Source organism: Anabrus simplex, chromosome 3 (genome assembly GCF_040414725.1).
Source record: "Anabrus simplex isolate iqAnaSimp1 chromosome 3, ASM4041472v1, whole genome shotgun sequence".
Lineage (NCBI taxonomy): Eukaryota > Metazoa > Arthropoda > Insecta > Orthoptera > Tettigoniidae > Anabrus > Anabrus simplex.
Genome location: NC_090267.1, coordinates 455,793,482 through 455,810,228, shown reverse-complemented (window position 1 = coordinate 455,810,228; position 16,747 = coordinate 455,793,482). Strand labels below are relative to the sequence as shown.

At 40.4% G+C, this 16,747-nt stretch overlaps 1 protein-coding gene across 1 annotated transcript in view; it reads right to left on the bottom strand.

Annotated features, from left to right (window-relative positions):
- Nucleotides 1-16,747, bottom strand: part of kmr (kramer) — a 1,412,209-nt gene that overhangs the window by 632,104 nt on the left and 763,358 nt on the right. The gene's annotated exons all lie outside the window — the stretch shown is intronic.

The window sequence follows — 16,747 nt, the reverse complement described above, 5'->3', positions numbered from 1 at the left end:
GGTATAGCCCCAGCATTTGCCTGCTGTGAAAATGGGAAACCACGGAAAACCATTTTCAGGGCTGCCGATAGTGGGATTCGAACCTACTATCTCCCGGATGCAAGCTCACAGCCGCGCGCCTCTACGCGCACGGCCAACTCGCCCGGTCGTAGTGATAGAAAAAAAACGCAAACTGCTAATCTAATCGACCAGGTAACGATGATTAAGAAAATGATTGTGATTTTTAAGAATAAATAAAGAATATATTCTAAGACTTTATTTTATTTTATTTACCTAAAATTCGTAGCTCATATCCCTAGCTTGTTTTCAACACTGAGTTACTTGCCTGAAGCTCAGTGCATTTTTTTACAATTGGTTTTACGTGGCACCGACATAGATATGTCTTATGGCTACGATGGGATAGGAGTGGGGAGAGATTCCATGCTAATATACAGCCAGATAAAGGAAGAGCTATGATAATATTACATTATATTACGTCCTTTTAATGTATGTACGTACATGTGTATGTATGTATGTATGTATGTATGTATGTATGTATGTATGTATGTATGTATGTATGTATGTATGTATGTATGTATGTATGTATGTATGATTTTCATCCCGAAGTTTGGTTTCACCCTCAGCTGTCAGTGATGGCCTAAGCATCAACGAAGAAAAATTGTAGGAAAATAACGGGTAAAGGAGTTTCCCGTTACTTTCCTCACCGAGCCTCAAGTTGCTATTATGCTATCACGTATCAGTTTGCCAAGCCCATTGACATGCACGCACGCACCAACCGACCCTATGAGCGACATTTTCTCACCATTCATAACAAGGACTGGCTGCACAAGGAATGGCATTACTAGTATCGCTCATACATCCACTCACCATCATATTGTCAAAGCCCAGGTCAATGAAAGTAACAAATTTGTTCTAGCCCATACCAGAAAAAGTAGTCTCGAAAGAAAAGGCACTATATACTCGTTTATATCTTCAAATATTATTTCTTAATCTCAACAACAATCTACATTTGCAAACATTATAACACGCGTAATACGGCTAGTAATGAATATGAGACGAAGAAGTTTAGAGAAATATAAGAACGAATTTGTTAGCGTTATTACAGCGTAAACTGGGCTCATTAATGCTGAACTTTTGCGGATCAAAACAAGAGTGATGAAAGGAAGTTGAAGTACAGAAACTACGGCATTTTTTTTTCAAACAGTCAACTGAAAAATTAAAGTGAATACATATTAAGTAAGGAGAAATAAGGTGGAAAATGAAACTGCTGTGCCGTTTGAAAACTACACCAAAGAAAAAATATAAAAGAAAGCTATTAGTAGATAAGACTCGCAGAAATGTGCTGTGTACAGTTAGCTGCGAATTATAAAAGGAAGGAAACGAAAAATAAGCAAGTGACAGTGCAAAGGAAGTACAAACAGTTAGCAATAGAGATAAGAAACTCTCGGAGTTCCCTGAAGAATATGAGAACAGAGAATTGGAAAATAAACGAAGCACAGATGTGCACAACGGCATGGTGCGTGCCTTATACATCTTAAAGAAAGAGTTCAAAGACCTTTGAATAACTCATTAGCAACATCGCCTAGTTTCTACGAATTTAATTTAAAATCGTTGAATAAATAACACATAACAACCACAATTAATATTTTAAAGTTTATTTTGTTAGAAAGAATTTCTAAATGCGATGCGACCCAGGAATCCACTCCACATCTCGCAAAAATAATGTTTCTATATTTTGTTTCTTGCAACAGGGAACTCAATCATGAATACCTATACATGTTTAATTTTTTACTTATTTTCGGAAGATGGAAGTTCAAGAGAAGGAAAAAGTCTGTTCACCATTTGATTTCAATTTAATGTAAGGTATTAAATAGGCTCCATTTTAACTAACAGATGGCGCTAAAAGAGAGAAATCCTTAATTAGCTCGACATCCGTTGAGGAGTTTCTCACAAAGCGACATGTGGCATGGTTTCCTGGACGGCATGACAAATGCAATTAAGAACCGGTAATCAATTAAAGACGTGTGTTAATACAAATTAGATTTCTGAAATGTTTTAATTAAACTAGCGACGTTCCCCGGCTTTACACGACAGAATTTTTTAATTTATTGTGATAGGCCTTGTAGATTTCTTTGTACACAGCAAATAATTGTTTCTAAGCATAAGACAGTAGCGGGCAATGAGACATTGATGTTTTAAGCGGACAGCGTACATCAACATGGATACATGTAAGGATGTGACAGAGTTAGTGATGGCAAAACTTTTCAGAATATCGATATATCGCATTTTCGATACATCGGTATTAATATATCGCCGATATATCGGTTTTAAAATATTGGCTCTTTAAAAAATAGGCCTACTTTCTGCTTAAGAGGTGTAAAATACATTAATTATTTATAAAACACGGTAATCTCGTAAATGGTTAAAAATGAAATCCAAGTTGCCTAGCTACAATAAAGGGCCAAAATGTTCAGTAAAATAAGCTGAAAATTTCTTAATGTCTCCTAACGATTGCCGGATAGACGGCTGGATAGCTGTAGACGTACTTGGTGACGAGAACTCAGCGTTGGTTACCGATGTAGTGGATGCAGTGACCCCCCCCCCAGTAGCAGTTCCCAGTGATGATACAGACGCAGATGCTGTTAAGGATGTTGTAGGAGGGGCTTCAGCCTCACCAGATTTTAAAGAACGATTTACTGCTCCCTACCACTGACTTAGGCATTCATTTCATGCTTGAAGTTCCTTTAACAGGCGACGTATATAGTATTTCGTGTTTTAATGTATGTATCTTCAAACGAGCGTGCATATTTGTGCCATTGCCGGAACTTTTCAAAATTTTAGCACAAGTATTACACTTAACTTGTCCGCCTCTGTGGTGTAGTGGTTAGCGTGATTAGCTGCCACCCCCGGAGGCCCGGGTTCGATTCCCGGCTCTGCCACGAAATTTGAAAAGTGGTATGAGGGCTGGAACGGGGTCCACTCAGCTTCGGGAGGTCAACTGAGTAGAGGTGGGTTCGATTCCCACCTCAGCCATCCTGGAAGTGGTTTTCCGTGGTTTCCCGCTTCTCCTCCAGGCGAATGCCGGGATGGTACCTAACATAAGGCCACGGCCGCTTCCTTCCCTCTTCCTTGCCTATCCCTTCCAATCTTCCCATCCCTCCACAAGGCCCCTGTTCAGCATAGCAGGTGAGGCCGCCTGGACGACCAAGAGTCTGAAGCTCCAGGACACTGCCCTTGAGGCGGTAGAGGTGGGATCCCTCGCTGTGTCCGAGGGAAAAGCCGACCCTGGAGGGTAAACAGATGATGATGATGATGATTACACTTAACTTTAGTTTTATTGATTTTTGTGAAATATCTCCACAGATCGCTTTTGTTTGGAGCCATTTGTGAAACTACTTGTTGAAAACTACATAAAGTACCACTAAAATATGTAAACGTATGAATCACTTAAAGCAACACTATGAAGTACGAACAGCACTAACCGCCAACAATATTCCACAACTTTCCTGTAACTCACCGACAACAATGACAACGTAGTTAACGACTGGGCATGCTGCGGCTGGCGGCTTAACTGAAATGAAATGTCGCATGGCTTTTAGTGCCGGGATATCCCAGGACGGGTTCGCCAGGTGCAGGTCTTTCTATTTGACACCCGTAGGTGACCTGCGCGTCGTGATGAGGATGAAATGATGATGAAGACAACACATACACCCAGCCCCCGTGCCATTGGAATTAACCAATTAAGGTTAAAATCCCCGACCCGGCCGGGAATCGAACCCGGGACTCTCTGAACCGAAGGCCAGTACGCTGACCGTTCAGCCAACGAGTCGGACGGCGGCTTAACTGACTTACAAGATATGCACGATGGAAGAGTTGTGATATTATCACTGTGTTTACCGAAGTGAATTGTGAAATGAACATTCAAATTTTGTAACTGTAGCATGCAAATATTGAAAGGGCCTGAAAAAGAATTACATCGTAGCCAAAAGTATTAAATTAGACAGAAATATCGATATATTAATCACAAAATATCGATATCGACAATATATCGAACCTCAAAATATCGATGTCGATATATCGATATTTCCCTCTCAAAATATCGATATATCGATATTCGTTTGCCATCTCTAGACAGAGTGGCAAAAAGAGGCAATCATGTTTGGCCGTGCCCACAGCCACACGGTGCGTGAAGTTGCTGAATTTGTTGGTGTTTGTCAGCGGACTGTTCAACGTGTCCACAAGCAGTTGGTGTACTACACGTGGCTACGAAACACGACTTCAGAATTGTGGTCGGAAAATGATCCTGACAGAGAGGGGCCGGAAATACGTTTCACTGCTTGTGAATGAAAATCGCTTCTTAACCCGACATGAATTGCTGCAGTCAGTGAATGAAGGTCCATCCCAACCTGTTAGCGAGAGAACATTGCGACGGGAACTGCATGCAATGAACATTTGGAGCCGGTCACCTAGCAAAACGCCATTGCTCACACAGGCACAAAGGTGCGCGTCTTCAATGGCATGAAATCATTGAACGTGGACAGTAGCTAACTGGTGGAACGTAATGTGGTCTGAAGAATAATGATTTTGCATGTATTGCAATGACGCACGTCGTCGAGAGTACCGAAGGCCAAATGAAGCATTTCATCCTGCATGTGTGCAAGGTCAAGTTCAAGCCCGAGGTGAGTCTGTGATGTCTTCGGGGTGTTTATTTGTGTCATGGATTGGGCCCGCTAACTGAGGTGACCACTAACATGAACCAGCATTTAAATATTCTGGATGATCAGGTGTTGCCTTTCAGTCAACTACTGTACGCATGTTGAGTATGCTACTGAAACCCCGATGTCTCAAGATGACAACAGCGAAATTCATCGAGATGACTCGTTTTATGAACGCGCCTCCACCCTGTTACATCTCGATTGGACTGCAAAACCATCGGACTTGAACGCAATTGAAAATATGTGGGTCATGTTGGAATAGCGTATAAAATGCCTACAGCATCATCCCCGCAATTTGGTGGAACTGCGCGATCAAATCCTCAGTGAGTGGCTTAACCTGGATGTGACGTACCTGCACAACCTTATGGACTCACTTCCTAACAGTAACCAGGTGGTTCCGTGGTAGAGTGTCGGCCTCAGGATCCCAAGATAGCGGGTTCAAACCCGGCAGAGGTAGTCGGATTTTTGAAGGGCGGAGAAAAGTCCATTCGACACTCCATGTCGTACGATGTCGGTATGTAAAAGATCTCTGGTGATACATTTGGTATTTCATCATCATCATCATCTGTTTACCCTCCAGGTTAGGTTTTTCCTTCGGACATAGCGAGGGATCCCACCTCTACCGCCTCAAGGGTAGTGTCCAGGAGCTTCAGACTCTTAGTCGGGGGATACAACTAGGGAGTATGACCATTACCTCGCCCAGGCGGCCTCACCTGCTATGCTGAACAGGGGCCTTGTGGAGGGATGGGAAGATTGGATGGGATAGGCAAGGAAGAGGGAATGAAGCGGCCGTGGCCTTAAGTTAGGCACCATCCCGGCGTTCGCCTGGAGGAGAAGTGGGAAACCACGGAAAATCACTTCCAGGATGGCTGAGGTGGGAATCGAACCCACCTCTACTCAGTTGATCTCCCGAGGCTGAGTGGACCCAGTTCCAGCCCTCGTACCACTTTTCAAATTTCGTGGCAGAGCCGGAAATCGAACCCGGGTCTCCGGGGGTGGCCGCTAATCACGCTAACCACTACACCACAGAGGCGGACTACATTTGGTATTTACCCGACAAAATTAATTAAATCTCAGCCATAGACGCCCAAGAGAGATCCGGTTTTCTCTGTTTGCCATCTAGCGGACCTAGAGTAAACCGGAACGTCGAAATTGACGAGCAGACAGCCAGATGGCGTCAAATCGAAACGTCTGCACACGGTAGCTGAGGCCATACGATTATTATTATTATTATTATTATTATTATTATTATTATTATTATTATTATTATTATTATTATAATAATAATAATTATTATTATTATTATTATTATTATTATTATTATTATTATTATTATTATTATTATTATTATTATTATTATTATTATTATTATTATTATTACACGCTATTAAATAATGCTTGTGATGATTTCTCCAGGGATGACTAAGTTTTGTCCAGTGAGCAAAATCATCGGATAACTGATAAGGTTTGTGTGTGATTGATTCTCAGATACGGTTTTCAAAGGTTGTGTTTTTACTGCAAACTAGACCATAAAGCAAAGCAATGCAAAGCAAAAGAAACTCATCTCCGTACAGGCCATGAAGGTCCTTGGAGGGGTGGAATGTAAAGGATTCCAACATCTGTAACGTCGACACTCGGTGGGGTAGTGTGGTTATCTCCACGCCCGGCTACCTTTGCTTCCATCATCAGAGGAAGTGTATACTCTCTGGCTTGACAGGTAGTAATCAAACATGGCTGCTTGCAGTGACACTACTAATGATGAAAGTCACATATATCAGAATATTAACGAAAGTTTTATTCGCTTAGCAACCTGCTAAGTCTGTCCGGCTCCATGGCTAAATGGTTAGCGTGCTGGCCTTTGGTTCAAGGGGCCTCAGGTTCGATTCCCGGCCGGGTAGGGGATTATAACATTACTTGGTTATTTCCACTGCCTCGGGGACAACAAAATAAAAATGAAAACAAAGAAAACGAGAAAAATAAGAAAATATTAGTAAAAAGTCTGAAAAGGGGAAGCCTTCGCCTGCAATTACTGGAGTGATCATTTAATGACTTTATTTTATGACAAGAAAATACGTGTTTCTTTATTTTTAAAGCAGATTCTAAATACAAATTTTTACATCTATAAACTTTAAACGTTTTGAGATATAGATACACTCATTTTAAAAATTCACCCCCTTTCACCCTCCCTCCCATTAATTAATTTTTCCAAAAACAAAAAATACGTGTTTCGTTATTTTTAAAGGAGATCCTTAACACCAATTTTCAGGTCTGGAATATTTTTCAGTTTCTGAGATGTAAGTATCCTAATAAAAGACATTCAATTCCTTTTTCCACCCCTTTTCCTCCCTCCCATTGGGATTTTCTGAAAACAAAAAATAAATGTTCCTTTATTTTTAATGAAGGTTCTAAATACAAATTTTTACATCTGTAAACTTTAAAAGTTTTGAGATATAGATGCACTCATTTTAAAAATTCACCCCCCTTTTCACCCTCCCATTAATTGGATTTTCCAAAAACAAAAAACAAAATACGTGTTTCTTTATTTTTAAAAGAGATCAAAAGTACCAATTTTCAGGTCTGTAATATCTGTAATTTTCTGAGATGTAAGTACCGGTATCCGGATTAAAGGCATTCAACCCCTTTTTCACCCTTTTTCACACCTCCTATTGGGATTTTCTGAAAAAAAATACGTGTTTCCTTATTTTTAAAGAAATGCCAATTTTTACACCTGTAAACTTTTAAAGTTTTGAGTTATAGATACACTCATTTTAAAATTTCGTCCCCCTTTTCATCCCCTTAGCGACGGAATATCCAAAAAATCCTCTCTTAGCGAGCACCTACATCTTAATATGAATATATCCCCAAAAGTTCATTTCTTTATGTCCAGTAGTTTTGTCTCGGCGATGATGAATCAGTCAGTCAGTCAGTCAGTCAGTCAGTCAGTCAGGACAAGTTATTTTATATATATATATATATATATATATATATATTACTCAAATTTTGCTGAATTTAGAACTTATCGGTGTCCCATAACTCACCAGCGGGTATTTGCGGAGAGAATAAAACACACATGAAGCAAATCGGTCAAGTAGAACGGACAGACGGATTTGCCAAAGCCGTTTTTAGTAAACTCTTATTGATATAGAGATTATTTTTAAAATGTTATTTGATTTACGTCGGACTGACTACTTTTACGGTTTTCTGAGACTCAGAGGTGCCGAAATTTTGTACCGAACGAGTTCTTTAACATGCAAGGAATTCTACCGACAGGAGGCTGACGTATTTCAGCACCTTCCAATACCGCCGGACTGTACCGGGATTAAACCCGGCAACCTGCTGAGCTCGGAAGGCCAGTGCTCTACCTCTTGAGCCAGTCAGCCCGCCAGTCTAGCTATTAAATTCAAAGGATAAGGGAGAGGAGTTCGGAGGTCATAATCTCACAATATTCACTACTACTTAAAGTAGCTAATTTCCTTGTTGTTGGAGAAAAAGCCCATTAGTTTACTTTTAATCAGCTTTATCTTAGGAAGAACTCGCCTTCCTATCACTTATATCTTTAGTGCTTTTCTTCGCTGTAGGAGCTGCAGAAAGGGCTCAGCAGTCTGACTCCTCTAAGTGATATAAGAGTCTGCTTTCATATCTCGTACGTCTATCTTTACGAGTGAGTGCGCGCGCCTGGATAAGCTGCACAGCGATGGCCTACTCTAAGCAATTGAAGGAGCCAACAGGAGATTTTAATAAAATAGTATGGAGTAAGGAAGAAATGCAATGAGTGTGTTTTTTTTTTTTTTGCTATTGGCTTTACGTCACACCCACACAGATAGGTCTTATTGGCGACGATGGGACAGGAAAGGGCTAGGAATGGGAAGGAAGCGGCCGTGGCCTTAATTAAGGTGCAGCCCCAGCATTTGCCTGGTGTGAAAATGGGAAACCACGGAAAACCATATTCAGGGCTGCCGACAGTGGGGTTCGAACCCACTGTCTCTCGAATACTGGATACCAGCCGCACTTAAGCGACTGCAGCTATCGAGCTCGGTCAATGACTATTGGATAAATATATAAACAATCTGAAAAGTTATGTGAAAGATCACCATCTCGAACATGAAATGCTCATTTAATTACAGTGGAAGAAACAATGGTAACAAGGATTTTTTTTTTTTTTTTTTTGCTATTTGCTTTACGTCGCACTGACACAGATAGGTCTTATGGCGACGATGGGATAGGAAAGGCCTAGGAGTTGGAAGGAAGCAGCCGTGGCCTTAATTATGGTACAGCCCCGGCATTTGCCTGGTGTGAAAATGGGAAAACACGGAAAACCATCTTCAAGGCTGCCGACAGTGGGACTCGAACCCACTATCTCCCGATTACTGGATACTGGCCGCACTTAAGCGACTGCAGCTATCGAGCTCGGTAGGTGAAATTATTGAACCAAGGGTTACATCAGTAAGTTAACAAAGAGTGAACTAAAAACTTCAAATAGCATACAATAAAAGAATTATATCAATAAAAAGGCAAAATTACGGCATTATAACACAGTAGTTAAAACGGAAGCACTTTATGCATCTGAAACTATTATATTTAGTAACTGAAATGAAATGGCGTTTGGCTTTTAGTAGCGGAATGTATCCGAGGACTTCGGCTCACCAGGTGCAGGTCTTTTGATTTGACTCCCGTAGACGACCTGCGCGTAGTGAAGAGGATGAAATGATGATGAAGACGGCACGTACACCCAGTCTCCGTGCCAGGGGAATTAACGAATTATGGGTAAAATTCCGGACCCTGCCGGGAATCGAAACCGGGACCCCTGTGACCAAAGGCCAGCACGCTAACCATTTAGCCATGGAGCCGGGCATTATAATTATTGGTGGCAGATCTCGAATAATGATGATCAAAAAACAAGAGAGAAAAATCCTCCCGAAAATCTTAGGACCTAAGTGCGAAGATGGAATCTGGATGAAAAAGAAATCATATGACATCTATCAAGTTACAGGAAAAATCACATATACAATCAGGAAACAACGATTACAATTTTATGGTCACTTTCATAGAATGGATAATAACAAGCACACAAAGAAAATTTTAAACTTAGCCTTATCAATTAAAAATCACAATGAAAATGAAAATCCGCAGCCTGTTTCCAGTCATTTGACCGGGCCAGGAATGGAATGAATGAAGCCTCCATCTAGTGGCAAGGATAGGAACTGTGCCGGCTGCCGAAGCCTGTCACACTCCTCTCGGGCAAGAAAAATCACAATAAATGGCGAAAATAAATCAGTGAAGACCTAAATGAAACTGGCATTAATGAAGAAAGCATTCAAGATAGAATAAAAATTCAAAATCTAAATTCATAAGCACAAATTTTCTGTAAAGCCCACGCGACTAAATACAGGAACAACGTAAAAAGGAGATATTGGGAAAAGAAGAAGAAAAACCAAAAAAGTGCTCTTCAGTTCAAACGTGCTCCTTAGTTGGGCATAACGATTCAAGAATAACAATAACCTTGTAATCCTTTCCAACAACTGACAAGAATCAATTAAGTCCATAGAAAAACTTCATTAAATACCTGGGAACACCAGACTAGGTGTTGGTATAAGTAAAGATCTTCATTGGGGTAATCACATAAACAGGACTGTAAACATGGGCGGAGACATGGAGGGGGCGGGGGGTTACTCGGGGTTAAACCCCCCTCCCCTGGAACTTTTACAAAATTAAGTAAACAGAAACTAACAAAAAACAATTGAAAGTTGACTCAATGGTTTGGCTCTTTTGAGCATTCACAGAGACATAATTGTAAAAACAACAGGTCCCTTAAATTTATTTTATAACAAGCCCCAAAATTTAGATTTTAGACTGGAATCTGAATATACCATTCGCTGTGAAACTGTTGACCTTGATCAAGTTCTTCTTCTGTATGTTAATGTAGTGTACCGGAACTGTAGTCTGAATATCAACATCTTTCACTTGTATCCTTGTCACTGTAAATGACACTCATGCATGCGCGCACCACACTCGCCCCCACTCTTCCAAATTCCAGAAGGGAGGGAACTAGATCCCAAAACTCGAGAACTCATAAAACAAACACGAAATCTACAGTGAAATTTATTGGGGAAGTCTCGGAACCCTTCGACATTCAATTAGGAGTGAGGCAAGGTTATGGATAAATGGGAGAAAGAACTCAGGAAATGTGAGGTTTGGAAGCCATTCCGACTGGGCTAAGGTGTGGTATGTACAGGTTATATTTGGAAAATGATGCTTTAAACAACAAGCATAATTTCCCAAATATAACCTCTACATAGCATACCTCGCTTTTGCAGATGATCTGGCGATAATAACGGAGGATGAGGAGACTGCCGTTAAACAGCTCGAGATACTTAAATAAAGTGCAGGAAAGGTGGGACTACAGATATCGTTGGAGAAAACTAAATTCTTATGTTCAAAGGCAGATATCAAGTGTCTGAGAACAAAATATGGTACAACTGGCAGGGTCCCTCACTTTAAATACCTTGGAGAATTTATCAAACCGACACGCCTTGAAAATACCTCACAACAAACTCGTCTCCAAGAAATTAAAAAAAAAAAGCATTAGGGTTAGTCCAAAACATCTACAAAAAAATCTTGTCAAGACAAACAAAATTTCGGCATTACAACACGGTCATAAAACAAACAGTTCTTTACGGAAGTAAAACACTGCCACTCAACAGAAAACAAGAACTTGAAGAAATCAAAAACGAAGATAGGATCATTAGGAAAATCTTAGGAGCAAGAGAGACCCAAGACGGTTACAGGTTACAATCAATCAAGACAACATAAAAGTTCTGACATTACGAAAAGACAAATGAAATTCTTCGGTCGTCTCACTAGATTACCAGAAAACCGATTGAGAAAAAGGATGATAGATGATGTAACTTCACTTAAGAACTCAACACCCTGGCTTAACGAACTTCGAACGGGCCTCAGAAACGCAAACAGATATTCTAGAAAGAGACATCTGTAGATACAAAGTAAACAATCGCGAAACTACCACAACAGAAACAGTACAGACCAAAGCCTTTTCTGAAAAAAAATGGAAGCCTCTTGGGAAAATAAGAAGAACCCACAGAAGAAACGATTGAGTTATTTGCGTAACGTCTTCCATTATTGAGAGAATTCGCTACTGCTAGTACTACTACTAAAACCAAACCAAACCCCATGGCAGTACAGCCCTTGAAGGGCCTTGGCCTACCAAGCGACCGCTGCTCAGCCCGAAGGCCTGCAGATTACAAGGTGCCGTGTGGTCAGCACGACGAATCCTCTCGGTCGTTATTCTTGGCTTTCTAGACCGGGCCCGCTATCTCACCGTCAGATAGCTCCTCAATTCTAATCACGTAGGCTGAGTGGACCTTGAACCAGCCCTCAGGTCCAGGTAAAAATCCCTGACCTGGCCGGGAATCGAACGCGGGGCCTCCGGTAAGAGGCAGGCACGCTAACCCTACACCACGGGGCCGGCACTACTACTACTACTACTACTACTAATAATAATAATAATAATAATAATAATAATAATCTCGATTAAGAATAGAAAGGAGAGTGGTCTTCTATGGGCATCCTACCAGAATGGAAGCAGAGACGTCAGCAAACAAGTCCTCGCTGTTCAGGAGAACGACCAGTATTTCTCTCTTCCCCCATCCTCTACACTACCACCCTTTCCCTCTCTCAATTTAAGCACTCTGGAAACTTACTTGTGGGGATACTTTAAGGCTTTGGTGCATTCTACTGCTGTGGATGATACAATATTGATCCTTGCACGAACTGTGGCTGTCAATCGGATATTGTGCACTACGCCAGTTATTTTGAACGACCTGGGAACTAAATGCATGGACAAACAGTGGGCCGTATGCAGGCAGGAGGTAGACATGTCGATATGCTAACCGAATGTTCCAATGAGTGTTAAAGGCGTATGCAGTCGAACATTACTCATGGCGCTATTGGAGCAGTACGCATAAAGTCCGCTTACTCAGTAATCATGCATTTCCGAAACTATGTTGCTATAACCTTTCTGTTTTTTCTCTTCATGACAAATTATTACCGGAAATTTTGCGTTGAGGTTTCGTTAAACCTAGTATTGTGGTATTATAACATTCGATAGCGATGTTGTAGTAGCGTGGTATATAGCAAAGGAAGCGTTGAGTAAGGGTACATTTTCATTAGTACCACAATCGTGGGTTCAAACTCAGCTGAGGTTGCTGGACTGCAGAAATCTATTTGACACGATGTTGGCATGAGAAGAATCTGTGGTGATACTTTCAGAGTTTACCCGCAAAATGCGTTTATAACTGGCCATAGGTCACCCAAGAGAGTTCGATTTCCCTGTAATTTTATACATACATACATACATACATACATACATACATACATACATAATCATTATAGATTGTTATGCCTTTCAGCGTTCAGTCTGCAAGCCTCTGTAAATTTACTAAACGTCGCCACAATCCTCGATTTGCAACTAGTGTTGTGGCCTCATTTAGTTCTTACCTCTTCTCTTTAAATCGTTAGAAACCGAGTCTAACCATCGACATTTTAGTCAAGTTAAAACGGAAGGTCGAAAATTTTAAAGCAGGCAGCTTAAATTATTATTATTATTATTATTATTATTATTATTATTATTATTATTATTGTACCGGGAGGTACACCTCAACTCCGCATATTCAAAATAAGCGCCTTAATAAACTCCCCTATCGATCAAAAGGTGAAACTGATAATACCTTAGCTTGGAACTTTAATCGGAAGATGTCACCACTGTAAAATTAAGGAATAGTGTTATTGTGAAGTTTCCTAAACAGATTGAATGTCTCCTTGTTTTGTTTTGCTATACATGAAGAAGTCTGGACATTTTCCCACAGATGACACTACCAAAAAACTATAATCATGCACTCTGGTGCAAAGTAAAGGAAGTTGTTATTGAAAGACATTTTGTGTTTATAGGTTTTCTCAACTTTCATTTGTTTTTTGTAACTCTAGGTTTGCAACACTTCTGTCTCATGCAGCCGGTTTTGAATATGGCCAATGAAAAATTTCTGTAATTAATTTTTAACCTATCACAGGCTTCTGGTTCGATTTTGAGTGTAACTTTTGAGTTTAACCAATAAAATCGAGAGAGTGTGTACGGATTAGCCCATAATCCTCTCGAACCTTCCCTGAGGGTATATAAACTGCGGCTTTTCATGTTTCTTGGACAATTGATCGTCGTCTTTCTGAGTGTGTGGTAAAGCAGGAGGTGGGGCGCCTTTTTCTTCGGCCAGCAGAACATCTATAAGGTAATGGCCACATAAATTATATCTTTCTAGCTGTATCCGCGAATTAATCCAAGGGGAAGGTCCAAATCTTTAACCATGTAACAAACCTTTCTAAAATGTGAATCTTCTTTCACTTAAGGTAAAATTTCCTAAAGTCTTTAACTGTAAATCGGGGACAGAGAGTGAGTTACCCTCTCGAGCTCCCCTTCATCTTGGTTTGAAAACTACGTTTTGATAACTGTTTTCTGTTGTAATGCATTAAAGTAACTTCCATGCGAGCCACCTCAGTAGTTTGGGACTAGCCCCAGTTTCATCGGCCGAGAGCCCTGTAGGTTTTTAAGTTTTCATTATCTGAAAGGCCAGGGAGTGTAAGATTGTGATGTTGCCTCGAGTAGGCTGGAAGAAAATGAGAGCCTGTTAGCTCTTTTCAAAGTTTTGTAATTGTAAAGGGTGCCTCTGGGAGGCTTGACATTGTAATTTAGAGAACAAGTGCTCTTGAATTAGGGGATTTCTGCCCTTACGTAAATAATACCATTTTTCAAATTGTAAACCTGTAAGTTAAGGCCTTGAAGCCCCAAAGCTGTAAACTTAATCAATCTTGGATTTTTCCAAGTCTTGTTTTAAGATTGGCATTGTACCTGTTTTTTCATTGTTATTTCACCTAGCGGAAATATGTTAAGTTTGTTTTTTATATTGAAAGAAATATAACCTTTGCTAAAGTTTTAATGCAATTCTTGATGTTGTAGTTAGACCCATTCCAGCCCGCACGTTCTTTCACCTCTCTGCGTTCCAAAAATACCCCGGAACAATTATTATTATTATTATTATTATTATTATTATTATTATTATTATTATTATTATTATTATTATTATTATTATTATTTGAAAGAAAGCTATACTATAGAATTTTAAGATGTTTCCAGCAATTTGCTTTCCTCCCAGCAATTCCTAGTTGAAAATAAATTCCTAAAGTAACATTCCTGGAACATTTTTAAAAACCTTTTTGAGCTCCTAAGATTAGAATTAACTGACGAATTTGAGCAAAAAAAGAACAATATTAAAAATATGTAACGTTTTCATTAATTGACCGACGATTAACGTTTATATACAGTGACAGTTTATGTGAATGCATTGAGGTATTTTTTTCTACCAACATTGTTTGACTCAAACCATTGGTCGAACCGAGACATCAATTCTAGAACACCCTGTACTATGTCCTCCATTCAAAATAATCAGTTTCAAACAATATGGTGTCGCTGCCATTCACTTGCTCTCACCCTCGCGTGTGGTGGATTAATGACGAGGATTTGCCTGCGGGTAATTTTCCTACAATGTGGAGCGTCCTTTGTTTTGCCTCTCGGAACATTTTTAGACTCTGGGTATTGTATATTTTCTCATTATCTTAATTCTGAAATGTGGGAGAGTTAAGAAGCAACAATTCACGTGGAAGACATGGCAAGGCAAAGGATAACTATGCACATGCATAATATGAAGGGCACAAAAGAATGTAATTAATCTGCTTGAGTAATGAAGAGGTCATCATCCACGTACAGAGCAAACGTACATGGTTCTTACAGGTTTTCAGAGAACGTCTCCACACATCCTAGAAGGAAAAATGAAACACGTCATCGTTGCGCGTAGAAAAATCACAATGTGATACTTGAGCTTTGAAATGAGGCCGATATCATTCTGCCGTCTAAGGTGCAGTGCGAATAACACAGGGTGGACAATATAAAACTGGCCCGAGAAATATTTATAAGCCTGACGCGGAACTGGCCCTTGTTAACGAACAGGAGAACTGCCCATCACAGGAAATGCTGGAAATCGTGATTTCGATACACCAATATGTTATTGTCACGTGTTTGCGCATGCGCATCTTCCGAGTACGTCGCTGTGTTATTACCGTTGCCTACGCTATAATACAAGGCCTTGAAATGCACTCATGAAAAAGGGCGGCATCCTAGTTCATCATTTAGCCACTAGGATCGCGTTCTTGCGCTATAATACAAGGCCTTGAAATGCACTCATGTTAAACGGGCGACATCCTAGTTCATCATTTAGCCACTGGGAACGCGTTCTTGCGCTGCAATACAAGGCCTTGAAATGCACTCATGTTAAACGGGCGACATCCTAGTTCATCATTTAGCCACTGGGAACGCGTTCTTGCGCTGCAATACAAGGCCTTGAAATGCACTCATGTTAAACGGGCGGCATCCTAGTTCATCATTTAGCCACTGGGATCGCGTTCTTGCGCTATAATGCAAGCCCTTGAAATGCACTCATGAATAACGGGCTGCATCCTAGTTCATCATTTAGCCACTGGGATCGCGTTCCTGCCCCCTTATGTTCGCATGCCAATAAGTAAATTATACCCTAAATAAAAAGAGCTGAATGTTTTTGCGAGTATTTACAGTACCTCATTTATAGAGCGATGTTTGACTGGCTTGTATATGTCACTAAAGTTTTAAAACTTTTCTATTGAGGGGTCCTTATCAAGTTTCAAACTATCTCTTTTCTACATGAGTGGCTCGAAGCAATGTATCAGAAATTTTCGGAGTAGAAAAATAGGTAGTTTGTCGTCTTTACACTTTCTACACTTAATTTCAATGGCGAACATATCTTTCAGAGAAAATTGCACAGTTTTAGTAACTGAGTTCGGGGGCAAGTACTGCACAGAAGAGGTGACAATTTCCGTCGTGCACTGCAGAAGTTCCTCAGACGAAGATTTCTGGTATCTGAGGGCTCTTCGATCTTGAA